This window comes from Mobula birostris, chromosome 11, assembly GCF_030028105.1.
Source record: "Mobula birostris isolate sMobBir1 chromosome 11, sMobBir1.hap1, whole genome shotgun sequence".
Lineage (NCBI taxonomy): Eukaryota > Metazoa > Chordata > Chondrichthyes > Myliobatiformes > Myliobatidae > Mobula > Mobula birostris.
The window spans coordinates 103,834,803-103,854,369 of NC_092380.1; the positions used below are offsets into that span (position 1 = coordinate 103,834,803).

The 19,567-nt window shown below is 42.0% G+C and overlaps 1 protein-coding gene across 3 annotated transcripts in view; it reads right to left on the reverse strand.

Annotated features, from left to right (window-relative positions):
• LOC140205282 (SH3 and multiple ankyrin repeat domains protein 2-like) overlaps nucleotides 1–19,567 on the reverse strand; it is a 1,215,789-nt gene that overhangs the window by 481,697 nt on the left and 714,525 nt on the right. The gene's annotated exons all lie outside the window — the stretch shown is intronic.

Here is a 19,567-nt window from a genome sequence, read left to right on the forward strand (position 1 = left end):
TGAACTCCTAACACGTTCTAGCACATTCATTCTAATTATAGGTTATTTAAGACATCAGACATGTGAATGAAGCATGGTAAAACAACTTTATGTGAACTTCATAATAAATAGAAGCAGGGATAGGCCCATGTCCATCCTGACCCTGCTCAAGTAGTTGTAAAGATCATGGTAGTTATAAAGTAGTTATAAAGATCCAATGCCTCAAAACCAAATTTCTGATTCTCACATTTTTTGATTCCCTTCCCACCCCAAAGTCTTTCAGACTTCACCTTGATATACTCAATGATAGGAAGCTCTCTGGGGTACAGTATTCAAATGTTTTACATATCTTTCAGTTGAGAAAGCTCCCTCTATCTCAGTTTCAAATGACTATATCATCATGTTACAAGATTAATTTTAAAGGTTAACTTTGTCACATGTACATTGGAACATATGTGCAGTAAATACATAAAACGCAATAGAATGATTTATGCCAAATTAAATCATCAAAGATTGTGTGAGTGTTGCCAAGCTTCTGGCATCATCATAGCCTGCCCACAACTCACTGTCTTTAACTGTAGGTAATTGGAATGTAGGAGGAAAACTGAGCACCCAGAGGAAACGTACACAGTATAGGGAGAATGTACAAAGTCCTTACAGACTCGATAGGATTTGAACCCTGATCTTACTGGCACTGTAAAGCGATGTGCTAATCACTACACTACCATAATGCCTCGGGTGCCATGCTGAGACAATGCTCCCAATTTCTACAATCCCCCAACCAGAAGAAGAAGCTTTTTGCTATCTACCCTAACAAATTTTCATGGATTTGTCCATGAATCAATGAAAACTGGCCTCATTCTTCTAAACTTTTTGGCCTATCTTCCTTACTAGTTTGCCTTGCAGGTGGCGGGTGAAGGTACATCTCTACCAAAGGAGGTGTAAGGCGCTCCTTCCCTCCGCTAGCCTGCTAGTCATCCTTGGGCAAGGTGTAGCGCCTGCTTAGGTCCCCCAACCCCCACCCTGCCGCCCTCAATCAAGGTCACGTGAAGCCTTGGGAGCAGGAGATGGATGATCTTATGAGCAGCCACTGCTTATCACAGGTCCTGGCTATGCAACCACTGTTGCCAGGCAGATAATCTCTGAAGAGTATTGATAATGGCTGGGGTCACCTGTCTTGTGAAGACACTGCCCAGAAGAAGGCAATGGCAATGGCAGAAAAATTTGCCAAGAACAATCATGGTCATAGATAGAGAAAAGAGAAAACAGCTATTAAGGACAGATGGAAGGCCATGGTTGCCCACATCATTTGAGATGGCATATAATGATGATGATGACTTTGCTAAATCTCTGTTCATAAATCAGCACTCAGTTCATGATTAGAATATCTTCAGTTGAGGGGAAATGCAGTATTGGGCATGCACAATCTGTATTCATATAGAGCTCCACTGGAGTGTTTTTCCAGGCACTCCAACAACCCTTCCTTTCTATTTAGCTTCTGTTCTGATGCTTTTATAAAGATAATATTTGAGTACATTTTTCTGCTGTGACCTGAACCTTGACAAAGGGCTCATTCTATTCTCTCTTAGAGTGCTGTTGAAGCTCAACACATTGGCCTTGCAAAACTCCATCTTTAGTTTGTGTTATGGTTATCCAGCAAAAGTGGGCAAAATCCTCTTTGAGTACACTTTTTAAAATTCATTCTGACCAATTGAATTATTCATTATACTACCTCTTCTTCATGCCAATGACTTCTGTAAACTGGTAAATTGGCTTAATATTGTCACAAGTACTGAGTTTCAGCAAAAAAATTATCTTACAGACCAATTCACTACACAGTGCATTGAGGTAGTTCAAGGTAAAGCAATAGCATAATGCAGAATGAAGTGTTACAGCAGCTGAGAAAATTCACTGTTGGTGGACAATAAGTCCATAGTGAGCTAGGTAAGGGTTCAAGAGTCCACCTTATCATAGTTGCATAACAGCAGGATAGAAGCTGTCCTTGAGCCTGGTGGTAGGTGCTTTTAGGCGTAATTCTTAACCTACAACACTATACATAGGGTAGCAAGGTAGCACAGTGGTACAGTGCCAGCAATCAGTATTCAGGATTCAATTCCCACCATTGTCTGTAAGAAGTTTGTACGTTCTCCTCATGACTGCATGGGCTTCCTCCTGGTGCTCTAGTTTCCTCCCACATTTCAAAGACGTACGGGTTAGGTTTAGTGTGTTGTGGCCATGCGCCGGAAGCATGGCGACACTTGCAGCTGCCCCAACATGTATTCAGATTGTGTTGGTGGTTGATGTAAAAACAACACATTTCACTGTATGTTTTAATGTTTTGGTGTAACTTGTGACAAATAAAACTTTATCTTTCTTTATGTTTAATCAAAGAAACAGAGTAATTCCTGACATAGCTTTTGATCAGTACACTGCAGAAAACACAGATACTGGCATTTCCTTGCAATGAAAGAAGGCCTGACTGATGCCACCCACTGCGATCCATTTCACGAAGGTCCTACTCTGGTAGCCATGGCTCAGTGGGTGGATTCTTGCCTCTGAGTCAAAAGGCAGAAAGTTCAAGGCTCATTCAAGATGCTTGAGCATTAAAATTTCAGGTGACATCTCAAGGATGACCCAGAACATTGCTATACTATCTTCTGAAATGAGTTATTCCACCAAGGCCTGTCTGTTCCGAAAGAGATCCCATGGCAATATTCTGAAGAACTGCACAAGAATTTTATCACAAACAAGAGAAAATTTGCAGATGGTGGAAATCAAAATGATGCACATAAATTGCTGGAGGAACTCAGCAGGCCAGTCTTGATGAAGGGTTTCAGCCTGAAACGTCGACTGGTTACTCTTTTACATAGATGCTGCTTGGCCTGCTGAGTTCCTCCAGCAATCTGTATGTGTTACAGGAAATTTATCCTTGAAGTCATGGTCAATATTTATTTCTTGCTGAACATCATGGCATATTAATCCATAAGTGTTAATATATCAACATGTTTCTTATATATCTCCCTGTTCTAATGTTTCTATTATTCTTTTCAGCGTGGCTGGGGTCCTATTGGGATCTTTGACCTACAGCGACACTCAAATATTGCAGTTCTGCACGGCGATGTGTTCCTGTTCTTTGAGCTCGCTGATTGGCCACGTTTCAATATGCCCGGGCACATGCCTGAAGTTGGGCACCTTCGGGGCCTTGCACAGTCCCTGTGGACACAAATTCTTCTAGTATTGCAAACTGAAGCATAGTGGGAGCCGGAATATTGAAGACAGTGAGAGTGGCAGTCAAAGGGCTCTGCACTTAAGATTCTGCCCCCTCCCCCCCTCTCTCTCTCTGTTTGTTTCCCCTCGCTGTGGAAGGAGCAATATCTGTCTCTCCCTTGTTAGTGCGAGAGAGAGAGAGAGAGAGAGAGAGAGCCTGTGGAATGTAGAAATGTTGGACTGAACAATTAGTTTTTGACATATTATAACTGTGGCCTCTCCTTAGTAACCCTGCTGTTGCTTGCATAGTGGGTGACAGGACTGCGGATGCTTTATGCTAGGATAAGTGGAGGGAGGACTGATGCTTTTGCTGCTGCTTGTGCAAGGTGGGGGGACAAGGGGCTTTGGGGTTCTTATGTTTTTTTCTGTCATTCATTCTTTGGGGGGTTTCCTTCTATTTTCAGGATGTCTGTGGAGAGTAAGAATTTCAGGTCGTATACTGTAAACATTCCCTGATATTAAATGGAACCATTGAACTATACTACCCTGAGTACTTTTACAACAGTGACTACTCTTCAAAGGATTGCATTGGCTGTAAAGCAGCTGGCGTCTTCTCAAAACAGATAAGCAATGTACAATATGATCACATGACCTTTCTTGCTGAAATTAGTCATTTAAAAAATGGTTAGTGATGGACCCTTTGATTGCACTGATCAGAACAGTCCTTTATTATACCACAGAGGGAACTCACTACATGAAGCTCTCCAAGACAGATATGTATCTCAATTGATTGTACATCAACTGGACTATCTGTATGGAGGAAGAAGAAAATCCATTGGCATTTTATTTTTTGAAGCACTTAGTTTATTCCCACTCTTGTGTACCAAGCGTCAGAATCTGAATCAGGCTTAATATCACTGTCATATGTTGTGAAATTTAATTTCTTTTTCTGGCAACAGTACATTGCAATACATAAAAATGCTATAAGAAACAATAAGAATATATAAATAAATAAATTGTGCAAAATTATAGCAAAATAGTTCATTCATGGATGATACCTCACTATTTTGTCCACTCTGTTGGGTGTGGTCTTCCATTGATTCTATTGAGTTTTTTGTATTAACTCTGAATGTCCACAAGAAAATGAACCTCAGGATTGAATATAGTGACACGTATGTACCTCGATAACATATTTTCTTTGAGCTTTGAACTTTGGACCATTCAGGAATCTGATGGTGGAGGGAAAGACCCTGTTCCTAAAATGTTGAGTTCCACTAAAATGAAGGCTGTCATTCAGCCCATTAAATCTATGTCAGCCCCTGAATAATCCCATTAATTCTATTCTTTCACTTATTTCTCTGTGATCAATTCCAAATTTGAAGTTGTTGGAATAGATTTGAGAAGCAAAGTAAAATGTGAAGATGTTACATGTAATCTCTCTCGATCAGTGACTACAGGTCCCAATCAACCTGAAACATTAACCATCTGTGTCTCTCTCCACAGATGCTGCCTGACTTGTTGGGTACTATCATGCTAATGATCTGGCACAAATATACAGCTGTACAAAGATAATAGTAAATACTGTCAAGTATTCAGGGACAGCATGGCAGTATAATGATTAGCATGATACTATTACAGAGCCAGTGACACAGCTTCAATTCCACCACTGCCTGTAAGGGGTTTGTACATTCTCCCTTTGATGGTATGGGTTATCTCTAGGTGTGGTGATTTCCTTCCACCTTCCAAAGACATATATGTTACCAGGTTAAATTTGTCAAGGTTGTCACATGGGTGTAATAAAGCAGTGTGGACCTGTTGGGCTGATTAACATCTCCAGGTTCATTTGATGGTAAGTCCATCATCTAAGAGTTAATCAACACATAAGAACTTTGCATTTTGGTGAATGCTCATCCAGTCCTACATCCCACATTCTTGAACCCTCCCCCCACCTTCTTATTGCAAGAACTTGCCTCTTTCCAAATTGTTTTAGACTTAACAGGCCTTGCTTTAAATAAATTGAAACTCAAAGTTCAAAGTAAAATTTATTGTCGGAATACATCCATGTCACCACATTCAACCCTGAGATTCATTCTCTGCAGGCATACTTAGAATCAGAATCAGAATCAGATTTATTATCAAAAACAACAGGAATTCTGCAGATGCTGGAAATTCAAGCAACACACATCAAAGTGCGTGTTGCTCAGATTTATTATCACCGGTATATGTCATGAAATTTGTTAACTTAGCAGCAGCAGTTCAATACAATACATAATATAGAAGAAAAAAAAATAATAAATAAGTAGGTAATTCAATTGCAGTAGCAAATCTATAGAATAGTAACTGTAAACTGTAAACATCAGGAACTATAAGCTTTAAACAAACTGTGCAGATGCATTTGTAAATAAAAAAGCAATAAATAATGAACATGAAATAACAATATACAGAGTCCTTAAATGAGTGTAGTAGCCCTATTGGTTCATGAGCCTGATAGTTGAGGGGTAATAACTGTTCTTGAACCTGGTGGTGTGAGTCCCGAGGCACCTGTACCTTCTACCTGATGGCAACTGTGAGAAAAGAGCATTGCCTGGGTGGTGAGGATCTTCGAAGATGGATGCTGCTTTTCTACAGCAACGTTTCATGTAGATGTGCTCAAAGGGTGGGAGGGCTTTACCCGTGGTGTACTGGGCCAAATCCATTACCTTCTGTCGGATTTTCCACTCAAAGGCATTGGTGTTCCCATACCAGGCCGTAATGCAACCAGTCAATGAACTTTCCTCCACAGATCTCTTGAAGCAATTGGGTACCACACACTGCCAGAATGAGTGGATGAAGATATCCATGAATACACCAATCAGTTGGTCGGCAGAAGTCTTCAGTACTCAGCCAGGTACTTCCTCCAGACCAGATAGTTTCCTTGGATTCACTCTCTTGAAGCCAGCCCACACGTCATCTTCAGATAATGAGACCAAAGGATCATCGGGAGACACAGAGGTGCATGACGGTTCCTCCCTATTCTGGTGGTCAAGGTGAACATAGAAGTCATTGAGGTCCTCTGGGAGTGAAGCTCTGCTGTCCGCTATGTTGCAAGATGTAACTTTGTAGGAGGTTATGGTATTCAAACCCTGCACAAACTGTCAGGCTTTCCTCATTGATTCCAGTTTAGTCCAGAATCTCCACTTCTCCTGAGAAATGGGTTTCTGGAGATCATACCTGCACCTCTTGTAGCATTCTTGATCTCCAGACTTGAATGCTTCTGATCTGGCTCTCAGCAGCTTCTGGATTTCATTATTCATCTAGGGCTTCTGATTGGGGAAACCCCAGAATGATTTTGTAGGGACACATGCATCCACAGCTGTTTTAATAAAGTGTGTAACGACCCTGTTATAGTCACTCAAGTCTTCAGATCAGTTCTAGAACATGACTCAGTCCACTGACTCAAAGCAATCCTGTAACCATTCCTCTGCTGCATATTCAACTATAACTCATCTACAACTCATATTCTCAATATTATTTATTTATTTATGCACAAATTGCTTTCTTCTGCACTTTGGTTGTTTGTCAGTCTTTATTTATGTGTAACTTTCATATATTATTCCTGTAAATGCTGCAATGAATATGCATCTCAAGATGGTATATGCTGACGTATACTCAGTGCCACTTTATTAGGTACACGGGTACACCTGCTCATTAATGCAAATATCTAATCAGTTAATCATGTGGCAGCAACTCAATGCATAAAAGCATGCAAACATGGTTAAGAGGTTTAGTTGTTTTTCAGACTAAACATCAGAATGGGGAAGAAATATGATCTAAATGACTTTGACCATGGAATGATTGTTGGTGCCAGTTGGTGTGGTTTGAGTATCTCAGAAACTGTTGATCCCATGGGGTTTTCACACACAACAGTCTCTATATATAGAAAATGGTACAAAAACCAAAAACAAGACATCCAGTGATCGGGAGTTCTGTAAGTGAAAATGCTTTGTTAATAAGAGATGTCAGATGAGAATGGCTGGATTGGTTTGAGCTCACAAGAAGGCGACAGTTACTCAAATAACCACACATTACAACAGTAGTGTGCAGTAGAGCATCTCCGAGTGCACAGTGTTAAACCTTGAAGTGGATAGGCTACAGCAGCTGAAGACTATGATCATGCACTCAGTGACTACGTTATTAAGTCTTGTAAATCTCTTACTATCTCTTCTTTCAGTTAGTCCTGATGAAGGGTCTCGGCCCGAAATGTTCACTGTACTTCTTCTTAGAGATGTTGCCTGGCCTGTTGCGTTCCACCAGCATTTTGTGTGTGTTGCTTGAATTTCCAGCATCTGCAGATTTCCTTGTGTTTGCGTAGGTATATACAACCCTTGTTCTCAATCTTATTTATTTATTTGGCTTCTTTTGCTCATTAGTTTTTTGCTGGTCTGTTTATGTATAGTTTTCATAAATTCTTTTGTACTTCTTCATTTTTCTGTAAATGCCTTCAAAAAAATAAATCTCTGGTAGTATATGGTGACATATCTATACTTGGATAATAAATTTACTTAGACTATTGTGTACCTTAATAAAATGGCCACTGACTGACTTTGACTTTGGCTGAAAGGACAGTGGCAATAGATCCAACAACACTTTTGCGAGGGAATTGGATGGACAATCAATAAAGAAAAACATCCAGAGCGGACAGCAGTTCAGTGGATGAAATTACCTTGTACTAGGACAGGATCTGAAACTAATTGGATCATCCCTGCAAAGAAATGGCACAAGCACACTGGATAAAAAGGCTTCCTTCCCTGTGTCTGATTTCACAATCCTCAGCTTATAATTCTAGACACAGAATTTTTACACAAAGTGCTTTTAGCCACACTGTCCTGATATCCTATTACATAGTTGTCAGTTTCAGGTGAACTTAGCAAGTACAAACCAGGCGAAGTCAGAGCTGCTGGGAGGAGAGTCACTTCAGGCACTGACATCAATAAAGGGAAGAAACCACCAGTTAAGGAACTTTAACCCTTGGACTATGAAGTGTGAATTGGGGAATTTTGCTCCATTAAAGTTTCCCTGTGCACATGCATTTTACAAAGTAAATTTATTGTCAAGCTACGTATATGTCATCATATACAACCATTAAATTCATTTTCTTGGGGGGATTCACGGTAGATACAAAGAAATACAGTAGAATCAGTGACAAACTACATACAAATAAGCATATAATACCAGGCTCAAGATTAGCTTTTATCCCGCTGTTATAAAACTACTTAACAGTGCCCAAGCACAATAAGATGATGGAGTAGGTTCAAGGAACTGAACTGCCATTTTGCATGTTTGTAAAAAGTATGGGTCATGGCACAGAGGTATTGGTTCACACGTACTAAATATTAGTCACATGTACCAAGATACAGTGAAAAACTTGTCTAGTCTACAATTTGTACAGATCAAATCATTGCAGTATGTAAAACAATAATAATACAGAACAAAGTGTAAAAGCTACTGAAAATTACAGAGAAGGTAAATGATAAAGTGCAAGATCATAACAAGGTCGATTGTGAAGCCAGGAGTACATCATATCATACAAGAGGTCTGTTCAAGAGTTAACAGTGGGATGGGAGCTGTCCAAGAGTCTAGTGGCACATGTTTTAAGGCTTTTGGAGTCTTTGATAATGCTTTACCAGTTATTTTATTTTTCTGCATTCTTGGAGTGTTGTGGCCTGGTAGACCTGTCCAGCATTTGTTCTACCCTTGAGCTAGGCACTACAAGGGGCACTCAGGAGTCACATAAAGACAAGGCTGGGCGAGGATTTTATGTTGGCCAGCCTTACTAGGACACCACATTGTTGATATTTCCAGGACTCTGTTCATGTGCACCTTATTTTATGGTTGTGATCACCCTACCTCAGGGACTCTCAGGTCTCCTCACAGAAGAACTGTCCTGTTCTATCGGAATAAGTAAATCACATAAAGTCGCTGAACTTAATGTTGAGCCCCAAAGGGATGCAAATACACAGCAGAAGCCAATTAATATTTGTTCAGGAAAGGGGTAGAACATCACAAAAACAGTGTATTTAAACACAAAAACCCCAGGAAAGGTTTCCATCTACAGACCCATGGGCATCTGTGTAAGAAAAGAACAATTTCATGTTTGTTTTTTGACACAGTCATGTGCGTAAGCCTGAGGTAGGATGATCATACTCCTAGGGTAGGATATGGGTAGGATTCACTCGCACTGGCCCAAGATAGGTTAATAACACACATGGGGCAGAAATAGCCTATTTTTGCCCAGTGCAGAATTATCACATACTTTGTCCTGGGGTAGAACTCACATGTATGGGTGAGAGGAACATTTGCACAAACACAGACCTAGAGTGTAATGTTCTGGAGACCTTGCTAATTTTCATCAGTCAAGTGTCAATGAAACGACAAACACAAAACGCTGGAGGAACTCAACAGGTCAGGCAATATCTACGGAAGTGAATAAACTGCTGATATTTTTTGGTCGAGATCCTTCATCAGGACTGAAAATGAAGGGAGAAGAAGCCAGAATAAGATGGGGGCGTGGGGGAGAGAAGTCAGGTGAGGGGGTAGATGGGTGGGTAGAGGAAGGATGATGTGAGAAGCCGGGAGATGATAGGTGGAAGGGTTTGAAGCAGGAATCTGATTGGAGTGGACAGTGGACCATGGAATAAAGGAAAGGAGGTAGCAACCTATTTGGCAGGGTTGTTCCTCCAGTACTTTGTATGTGTTGATGAAGATTTCCAGCATCTGCAAATTCTCTTGCATCTCAGAGGCGTCAATAGAAAAGGTCTTTCCAAATCTCCTGATTGATCAAACTTCTTTGGCTCACTGAAGAAGATGATTTTTTTCCTTTATTGTCATAGCGATTAATTGGGATTTCATGCACTCCATTTCCTGCACTCTCAGGCTCTGCAGAAATCATCTTGAAAATGCCAGTTAAATTCAAGCAGTTGTGAAGATGAGTCAGCGCTACCCCACCAGCAGCGCTCGCGGGAGACTGCAAGAATACTGGCTCAAGTTCGGCTGCTCACTGTTGAAGATAGGAATACTCCTGCAGAGTTAGTCTAGAAAAAGACTTTGACCAGGGACTCAGCTCAGCTGAATTTTTGCTGCACACCGAGAATGTTCCAAGTGAAGTTCCTGAGAAATTCATGCAGGTTAGTTTTGTATGTAGCTGGTGTGGTGTGGGCCCTGGAGCCTCAATCTTCACTGTGATGAGATTTCCACATGGTGGGGAGGAATTCCAGCTGTGGAGTTCTGGATCCAGAGCATTCAATTCTATTCATTCCCAGGACGCTGAAATTTCTGGCAAGCACCTCCGCACCATCCATCACATTTTAATTCCTATTTCCATTCCTGTTCCGATGCATCGATCCATGGCCTCCTCTGGGTGGAGGAGCAATACCTTATATTCCACCTGGGTAGCCTCCAACCTGACGGCATGAATATTGATTTCTCCTTCTGATGAACTGAGGTCCCCACCCAACCTTCCTCTACTCCCCAATCTGACATTTCACTTCTTCTCACCTACCACTTATTTCCCCCGGTTCCCCTTCTCCTTCCTATTCTCCTATTGTCCACTTTCTGCTCCTATCAGATTCTTTCTTCTTTGGCCCTTGACCTTTCCCACCCACTTGGTTTCACCTATCACTTTCCAGCTAGCCTCCTTCCCCTCCTCCCACCTTCTTATTCTGGCATCTTCTTTCCTTCTCAATCCTGAAGAAGGGTCTCAGCCCAAAACGTCGACTGTTCACTCTTTTCCATAGCTGCTGCCTGACCTGATGAGTTCCTCCAGCATTTTGCTTGTGTTGCTCTGGCAAGGCCGACATATATTGCACTTCCTTAATTATCCTTCAGGTTATGTTTCATTGACCAATTCAGTCTTCCTGATGAACAGTACTCTCACAGTGTTGTTGGAAGTGTTTAGATCTAACAACAGTGAAGGATTTCCAACTCAGGGTGGACTGTCACGTGGAGGGAGACTTACTAAGAGCGTTGCTATTACAGGCAGTAAACTTGGGAGATGCTGTTAGAAAGCCTTGGCTGTTAGCTGCAGTGCACCTTGGAGATGGTACACATAGCTGGCGTAGTGCATTGGTGGTGGAGGGAAACCAACGTACAGGGTGGTGGATTGGAAGATGGGCTGCCAATTAAGTGGGCTGCCTTCTCCCGGAAGATTGTTAATGCAGCTGAATTCATCAGGGCAAACAGAAAGGATTACAGAGTGATCCATCACATTTCTAACCGTAAGACATTGGAACAGAATTAGGCCATTTGACCCACCGAGTCTGCTCCACCATTCGGTCACGGCTGATTTATTATCCCTCTCAACCCCATTTACCTGCCTTCTCCCCAGGACATCTGACACCCTTGCTAATCAAGTACCTTTCAACCTCCGTTTTGAATAACCTGCATCCTGAAGCTGGTAGAAAGGCTTTTTAGACTCAGAAATAAGTAACACTGCACTGCTCCAGCCAAGGAACTTGTGTTGCTAGTCTGGTTAGGTCTCTGGCCAGTAGAACTAAATTTGTCCCTTGCACCCTTTTTGCTGTTAACAAATCTATAAAAGCCCTTAGGATTCCCCTTCACCTTGTCTGCAGGAGCAACCTCATACCTTCTTATAGCCCTCCTGATTTCTTTCATTAAGCGTTCTCTTACACTTTTTCTATTCCTGAAGTACCTCATTTGTTCCTACTTGCCTATACCTGCTATGCACTTCTTTTTTGCTCTTAACCAATCCCTTAATATCTTTTGAAAACCAACATTTCCTAACCCTGTTATCCTTGTTTTTGTGTGGGCACGTGGCCAAATGGTTAAGGTGTTCGACTAGCGATCTGAAGGTCGTGAGTTCGAGCCCCAGCCGAGACAGCGTGTTGTGTCCTTGAGCAAGGCACTTAATCACACAGAGCTCTGCGACGACACTGGTGCCAAGCTGTATGGGTCCTAATGCCCTTCCCTTGGACAACATTGGTGTCGTGGAGAGGGGAGACTTGCAGCATGGGCAACTGCTGGTCTTCCATACAACCTTGCCCAGGCCTGCGCCCTGGAGAGTGAAGACTTTCCAGGCGCAGGTCCATGGTCTCACAAGGCTAACGGATGCCTCTAAGTCTATCCTTGTCTTTTAATTTGTCAAGTGTACATCAAAACATACAGTGAAATGTATCATTTGCATTAACAACCAACATACCTAAGTATGTGCTGGGGGCAGCCTGCAAGTGTCACCACACATACCAGTGCCAACAAAGCAAGGCTGCATATTTTTCAGAATGGTAGTAATGTTTAAAAGGCATTCAACGGGACACACGAACAAGCAACGAATGGAGGGATACGGACCATAAGGAATTAATTTGGCATCACAGACACTTCGGACATCGAGTGCCAATAGGCCTGTTCTTGTGCTGTACTATTCTATGTTCTGGGTTCCATGTTAACCTTAGGACTGTCTCAGATTTATTGAAGAGCACTGCCTTGCCAGAAGTTAGCATTGACTGAAACAGAACTGATTGACACAAACATGATTCAGTTGTTCACTGCTGAGTCAATATGTTGGGGAGCCTTACGGGTCCAGAACACCGTCCCAGTCACTTTGTGCACAGAAGCCTCCGGCCTGTCCTACTTGGTGGTCTTCCCTTGTTACTGGGCCAGTTTCTCACACAACTTACCAACAACGTATAGCACTTTCAATGTGTCCTTCAGAGAAGCTCTGCCCTGAGGCAAGGGAGAGGGAGACAATTGGCACCGATGGCTACAAGTGCATGCAGGCATTCAGCTCGAATATTCAGGATGCACTGGAGGTGGGTGGTGGTGCATCAGACTACAGTCCCCAGGGTCAGCCTTGAATCCAAATATGCAAACCGGGAGAGGATGAAATTATTTCCCAAAAGAAACACAAGCAGAAAACGTTGGAAATATTCAGTAGGCCTATAGAGGGGGTAACTGATTTTTTGATGGAAATGCCTGTGTAAGATTGAAGAGCTTCCATGAAAACATCGCCTGTAGCATTTGTTCTGTTTCTCTCTCTACAGATGCCATCTGACCTGTTGAGTATTTCCAGGATTTCCTGATTTATTTGAAATTCCCAACATCCACAACACTTTGTTTCTGTTATGTTTCATAATGACTTGCTTCAAAACCTTTATCCTTTGCTTTATGCTGGTAGCCCCTGTAGTTTTTGTACCTTGAAGCAACACCAACAGCAATGGAAAGTCTCAGCAGAAACCACAAAGATTATGAAGTACGTACAGCGTAGAAAGAGAACATTCTGCACATAGGTCCATGGGCCATTCAAGATTAACACCAGCCTCTAGCCACCACCTTATCCCATTATACATTTTCCTCTCAGGTGCCAATCATTTGGTCTTGAACAAATATACTGTCTTTGGTGCTGAGTTTCAATTTCTAGACACTGAGTAGACAATGAACTGTTACTAAAATGCTCTTGTGAATGTAATAGATCCAGCTTCATATTTATTTATCACGTGTACATTGAACATGGAGTGAAAGGTCCCATTTGTGGTAACAACCAATACGTTCAAAAGTGTGCTGGGGGCAGTCTGCAAGTGTTGCCACACATTCCAATGCTAACATCGCATGCCTACAATGTTCAGCAGAACAATACAAGGAAAAATAACAACAACAGCAACAAAACAAAACAACAACACAAAACAAATCCCCACCCACCCACCCACTCACTCACACACACAGACTGGCGTCAAATTTAGATAAATGTCCTCAAGTTTTTGATAAAATCTTCCCTAACAAGCCCTTTTAAAGAGGTGATTGAGGGATACAAATTAGATCATGGTGATATTCTGCCACGGTAATAGACATGTGGCCTAATCCATTATCTAATACATGGCTTCTGCAGGAAGGGATGAATGTACAACACTTTAGCACCTTAGTACATCTGCTTCTTCTCATAGGGAGCCTATGCAATCCGTCAACAGCACCATCAAGATGACTGAATACCTAACCATAATCATTTTGGATAGTCCTTTTTATTTGTTCATCCATGAGATGTGAAGCTTACAGACAATACTATAGTTGCCAATGAAAGTGAGGAGGCAATTAAGAATTATCAGAGTCAAAGCCCTCCCCATTACTGAGTGCATTTACAAGGAGCGCTGCCACAAAGTCATCAAAAAGGTCTCCCAAACTCCAGGTCATGCTCTCTTCTTGCTGCTGCCACTGGGAAGGAGATAAAGAAGCCTTAGGTTCAGCGACAGTTGTTCGTCTACAGCCATCATGCTCCTACATTGGCATGGATAACTTTATGCAGCACGATTCTAAACTGAATCCACAATTTACAGACTCACTTTCAATGACTCTACAACTCATGTTCTTAATGTTTTATATATATATATACACACACACACACACACACACACACACATACACACATATATATATAGATATATATAAAACAATCTATTACATATATATATTTAAGGCATCCGTTAGTCTTGAGAAACCATGGATCTGCACCTGGAAAGTCTTCACTCTCCAGGGCGCAGGCCTGGGCAAGGTTGTATGGAAGACTGGCAGTTGCCCATGTAGATGAGAGGTGACCTGATAGAGGTGTACAAGATAACGAGAGGCATTGATCATGTGGATAGTCAGAGGCTTTTTCCCAGGGCTGAAATGGCTAGCATGAGAGGGCATAGTTTTAAGGTGCTTGGAGGTAGGTACAGAGGAGATGTCAGGGGTAAGTTTTTTACACAGAGAGTGGTGAGTGCATGGAATGGGCTGCCAGCTGCAGTGGTGGAGGTGGAAACGAGAGGGTCTTCTAAGAGACTCCTGGATGGATACGTGGAGCTTAGAAAAATAGAGGGCTATAGGTAAGCCTAGGTAGTTCTAAGGTAAGGATGGCTTTGTGGGCTGAAAGGCCTGAAATGTGCTGTAGGGTTTCTATGTTTCTATGTTTTAAATACCTGCAAGAAAATGGCCCTCAAGGTAGTATATGGTGACATACTGTATGTAGTATGTACTTTGATAATAAATTTACTTTGACATTGACATTGGTGTATCTGGAGTCACATGTACACAGACTGGGAAGTATAATGGATTTCCATCATTGAAGAATTTCAGTGCCTTTTTGTTCTCTCACCATTAATGCAGTACACAGTTTGCACTAATCACACCTAGAAAAACACTGCACACCATTGTGTAGGAGATACCCGAGGAAGTGGTAGTGGTGGGTACAACTGCAGCACTTCAAATGCATTTATACAGGCATATGGATAGGAAAGATTGCGAGGGATATGGACCAAATTCTGTCATTTGTTTCCAGTAAGATGGTGAAAAGCTCATTTGTATCAACTTCTATGAGGCCAACCAAAGGTGTTATTGTCTTTTTTAAAATGTGTTTTTTATGATCACCAGACCCTGCTGGACATTACGAACTTAAAGTACTGCAGATCTATCCCATCAGTGAGTTTGTCGCTGGCAGAGAAAATCAGGGATCTGGACTTAGTGTGGATTGTGTTGCTGTCTACATCAGAGAGCTGTCAGAGTGGGTATGCAAAGTTGCTGTGCAGTCTGACAGTAAGTGATCATCTCAGTCTCTTTTCTTGTGATCACACAAGACATTGCTAATGTCCTGTTGGACATTGTTAATGTGGAGTGCTGCAATCGGATTTATTGTTTTTTTGTTAATAGTGGGGGGGCAGATGGCAGGTGAGCTGTGTAGCCTCAAGCCATAATGTCTTCTGCTTGCAGCCACCCATGAGCGAGGTGTCAGTGTCGGTGCAGGTGGTGGTGTGGCACAGCATACATACTGGAGTCAGTTCTGTCGTCTTGTGTTCACTCAGCAGAAGACAAGTTGTATTGTGTTCGACTGTAGGCTGCTGCAACATTCATGGGCTCAGGGACCTGGACTATATTTTGTTGTGTGACTATATTTTACTGCTGTTTTATATGTGTTATGTGTGCCTTGTGCTGTGAATGGCTGTTGGTACTGTGTTTTACACTTTGGCCCAGGAATAATGCTGTTTTGCTTGGCTGTATGCATGGGCATGTATGGTTGAATGACAATTAAACTTCAGCTTGAAATGCAGGCACATGAAACTAGCTCAGGTAAACACCTTGCAACACACAGAAGTTGCTGGAGAAACCCAGCAGGTCAGGCAGCATCACACCCTTCATCAGGATTTGTGTTTCTTTGATTTCCAGCATCTGCAGACTTTCTCTTGTTTGCAGGTGAATACCTTGGTTAGCATAAAAAATTGGAACAGAATTAGGCCACTTGGCCCATTCAGTCATCTCCACCATTTCGCCAAGGCTGATTTATTATCCCTCTCAACCCCATTCTGTTGCCTTTGACACCCTTTCTAATCAAGAATCAATCAATCTCTACATTAAATGTACCAAATGATTTGGTTTCCACAGCTATCTGTGGCAATGAACTACACAGATTTACCACCACCTGGCTAAAAAAAAATCTCCCCTCAAATTGATGCTAAAGGGACATCATTCTCTTCTGAGGCAGTGCCGTCTGGTCCTAGACTTATCTGCTTTTGAAACATGTCCATGTCTCCTGTCTCGACATGAACAATTTGGACTGAAGGGCCTTGTTCAGTGCTGTATAACTCCGTGTCTCTATGACTTGTCACCTAGGTAGGTAAGTAGCTTTCTGGGTTCCTCAAGGTGGAGGTCAAGAAGAACCTTCAGTTATGGAGTGAAAGTACCTCAGGACATTTCACAGAGCATTACACTGGACAGCAAAAGTTTTGCTTCCTTAGAACTCCCTTTGTGGTTATGATGGACCACTTGAAGCTGAAGACAAATATATTTCGGTCTCCTTGTATCACATGGGAATTTGGAGAAATTAACTTAAATTATTGATTGAAACAAAATGGTGCTGAGATTAAAAGGTGGCTGTAAGCATGGATAAATGAAGTAGTTTTACTGAAGGTCCGAGAGAGAGAGGTGGACATGATCAACAATGAAGTTCAGAGCAGCTGCCTGCGTTTCATCTGGAGCAGCTATAAATGGACATGGGTCACACGCCATGGCTGGTGGCAAATCCCCCACAGGATTACAGGGCCGGAGGAGATTATACTGCGGATTTTATAACCAATGCATTGGTTATTGGGTGGCTGGCGGTGCTTCGTCTCTACTAAAAGAGGTATAAGGCACTCCTTCCTTCTGCTAGTCTGCAGGTCACCCTTGGGCAAAGTGTAGCATCTGCTTAGCCCTTCTGATCAGGGCCACGTGAAACCATGAGAGCAGGTGGTGGATGGTTGTATGAGCAGCTGGTACATATCACAAGTCCTGGCTATGTGGCCACTGTCGCCAGGCAGATAATCTCTGATGGGTATTGATAATGGCTGGGGTCACCCCCCCTTGTAAAGACACTGCTCAAAAGAAGGCAATGGCAAACCAATTCTATAGAAAAATTTGCCAAGAACAATCATAGTCATGGAAAGACGATCGCCTGCATCATAAAACATGGCACATAATGAATTAACGAAAATTGGATATTGGAGCAGCTATGGGTCTGTGAAACCTGGTGAAGATTGGATAGTTGGATCTGATTTTGGATACGACTAGAGAGCTTACACTGAATCATAGAATTGCACAACATAGGTCGGCACAACATCGTGGGCCGAAGTGCCTGTACTATGTGGTAAAGATCTATGTTTTATCACTCCTCTGTCCCCAACACTCCAATGAGAATAAACACAATGTATCCAATCTCTTCTTGTGTCTACAGTCTGCTGTTCCATGTACAATCTCATGTTTCAGGAGAACAGAAAGAGGGAAGGAGTGCATTGAATGGACAAGCCCAGGCACATTGAAAAGCAGGGTGACAGAGATTTGTGCATGTTGCCACAATAACATCTGCAGCTCAGAGTGAAAAGTCCAGTAACATGCAGTCAACAATTTGACTTTATTTCTCCACAGACATACACACACACACTGCAGTGATAACTTATGGGTAAAGCAGGCAAGCAAAAATACATTAAAGGTTTAAAGAACCAATGTCCGCAATGGGAAAAGAGCTCTTGTCAGCAGTATGGAAGTGAATGACAGCCATAAAGATTCGGCTGGAAGTCACAAAGTACGAGTTTAGACTGACGGTGTGAACGGGGCAAGTGTGGTCAGCTCATTCAATAAGCTGCTACACTTAGGTACATGCACACCTGTTTTGCAGACCAGCCAGTGATGTTTGTGCTGAACTCAACACCATGTTAAACTAAATCTCTTCTGCCTGCAGATGATCCATGTCCTTCTACTCAATGCAGGTCTATCGAAAAGCCTCTTAAACATCAGTATTGCATCTGCGTCCACCACCACCTCCGGCAGTCCATTCCAGGCACTCACCATGCTCTTAATCTGCACAACTCCTTTAAACTTTTCCCCTACTCATCTTAAATGTGTGTCCTATAATATCTGATATTTCTACACTGGGGGAAAGATTCTGACTTTTTTTTTGCATTTTGAGATTGAGGAGTGAGGCTCTGGAATAGGAACATGAAGAAAGGAAATCAGCTGCACTTCCCTCATATTCATGATCTCTGAAAGTTGGCAGATGCAGATGCAGCTAATTACCACAACTCGATTACATGTTGAAATTTAAGAGAAATATATACGAGAAAATAGACTGAAAACAACAGAAACAGAATCAGAATCAGGTTTATTATCTCTGACATATGTTGTGAAATTTGTTGTTTTGGGACAGCAGTAAAGTACAAGGCATTAAAAATACTATAAAAATAATTAACTTCATAGTGCAAAAGATGAATCGTTCAAGTTCAATTCAAGTTTATTGTCATCTGACTGTATGTTTCAACCAAATGAAAGGACATTCCTCTGGACAATGGTGCACACATAAAATATATATCACACACAGCACATAAACTGAAATATTACCATAAATAAGAAAAAATAATGCAAAATTCATGTAGTGTGTAGTAAACAGTAAACATTTCGCTGTCCTAGTGATGAGACCTTGGTGGTGACAGGATATTCATTAGTCTCACAGCCTGAGGGAAGAAGCTGTTTACTTATTCTAGCAGTCCTAGTCCTGAAGCTTCCTTACTTCCTTCTGGATGGTGGTGGATCAAAGAGATTGTGGGATGGATGATAGGGATCCTCAACAATGCTTTGGACCCTTCGTCTGAATAGTGAGGTTGGATTTACAGACTGTTCAGAAATCTGACGGCAGAGGGGAAAGTGCTGTTCCTAAAATGTTCAGTGCAGGTCTTCAGGCTCCCATACCTCCTCCCTGGTGGTAATAATGAGAAGAGGACATGCATCTAATGGCGAGAGTCCATATTGATGATGGATGCCACCTGCTTGAGGGACCTCCTTTTGAAGGTTCTCAGTGGTGGGGAGGCTCGTACCTATGAAGCTAGTTGAGTAAATTCCCAAG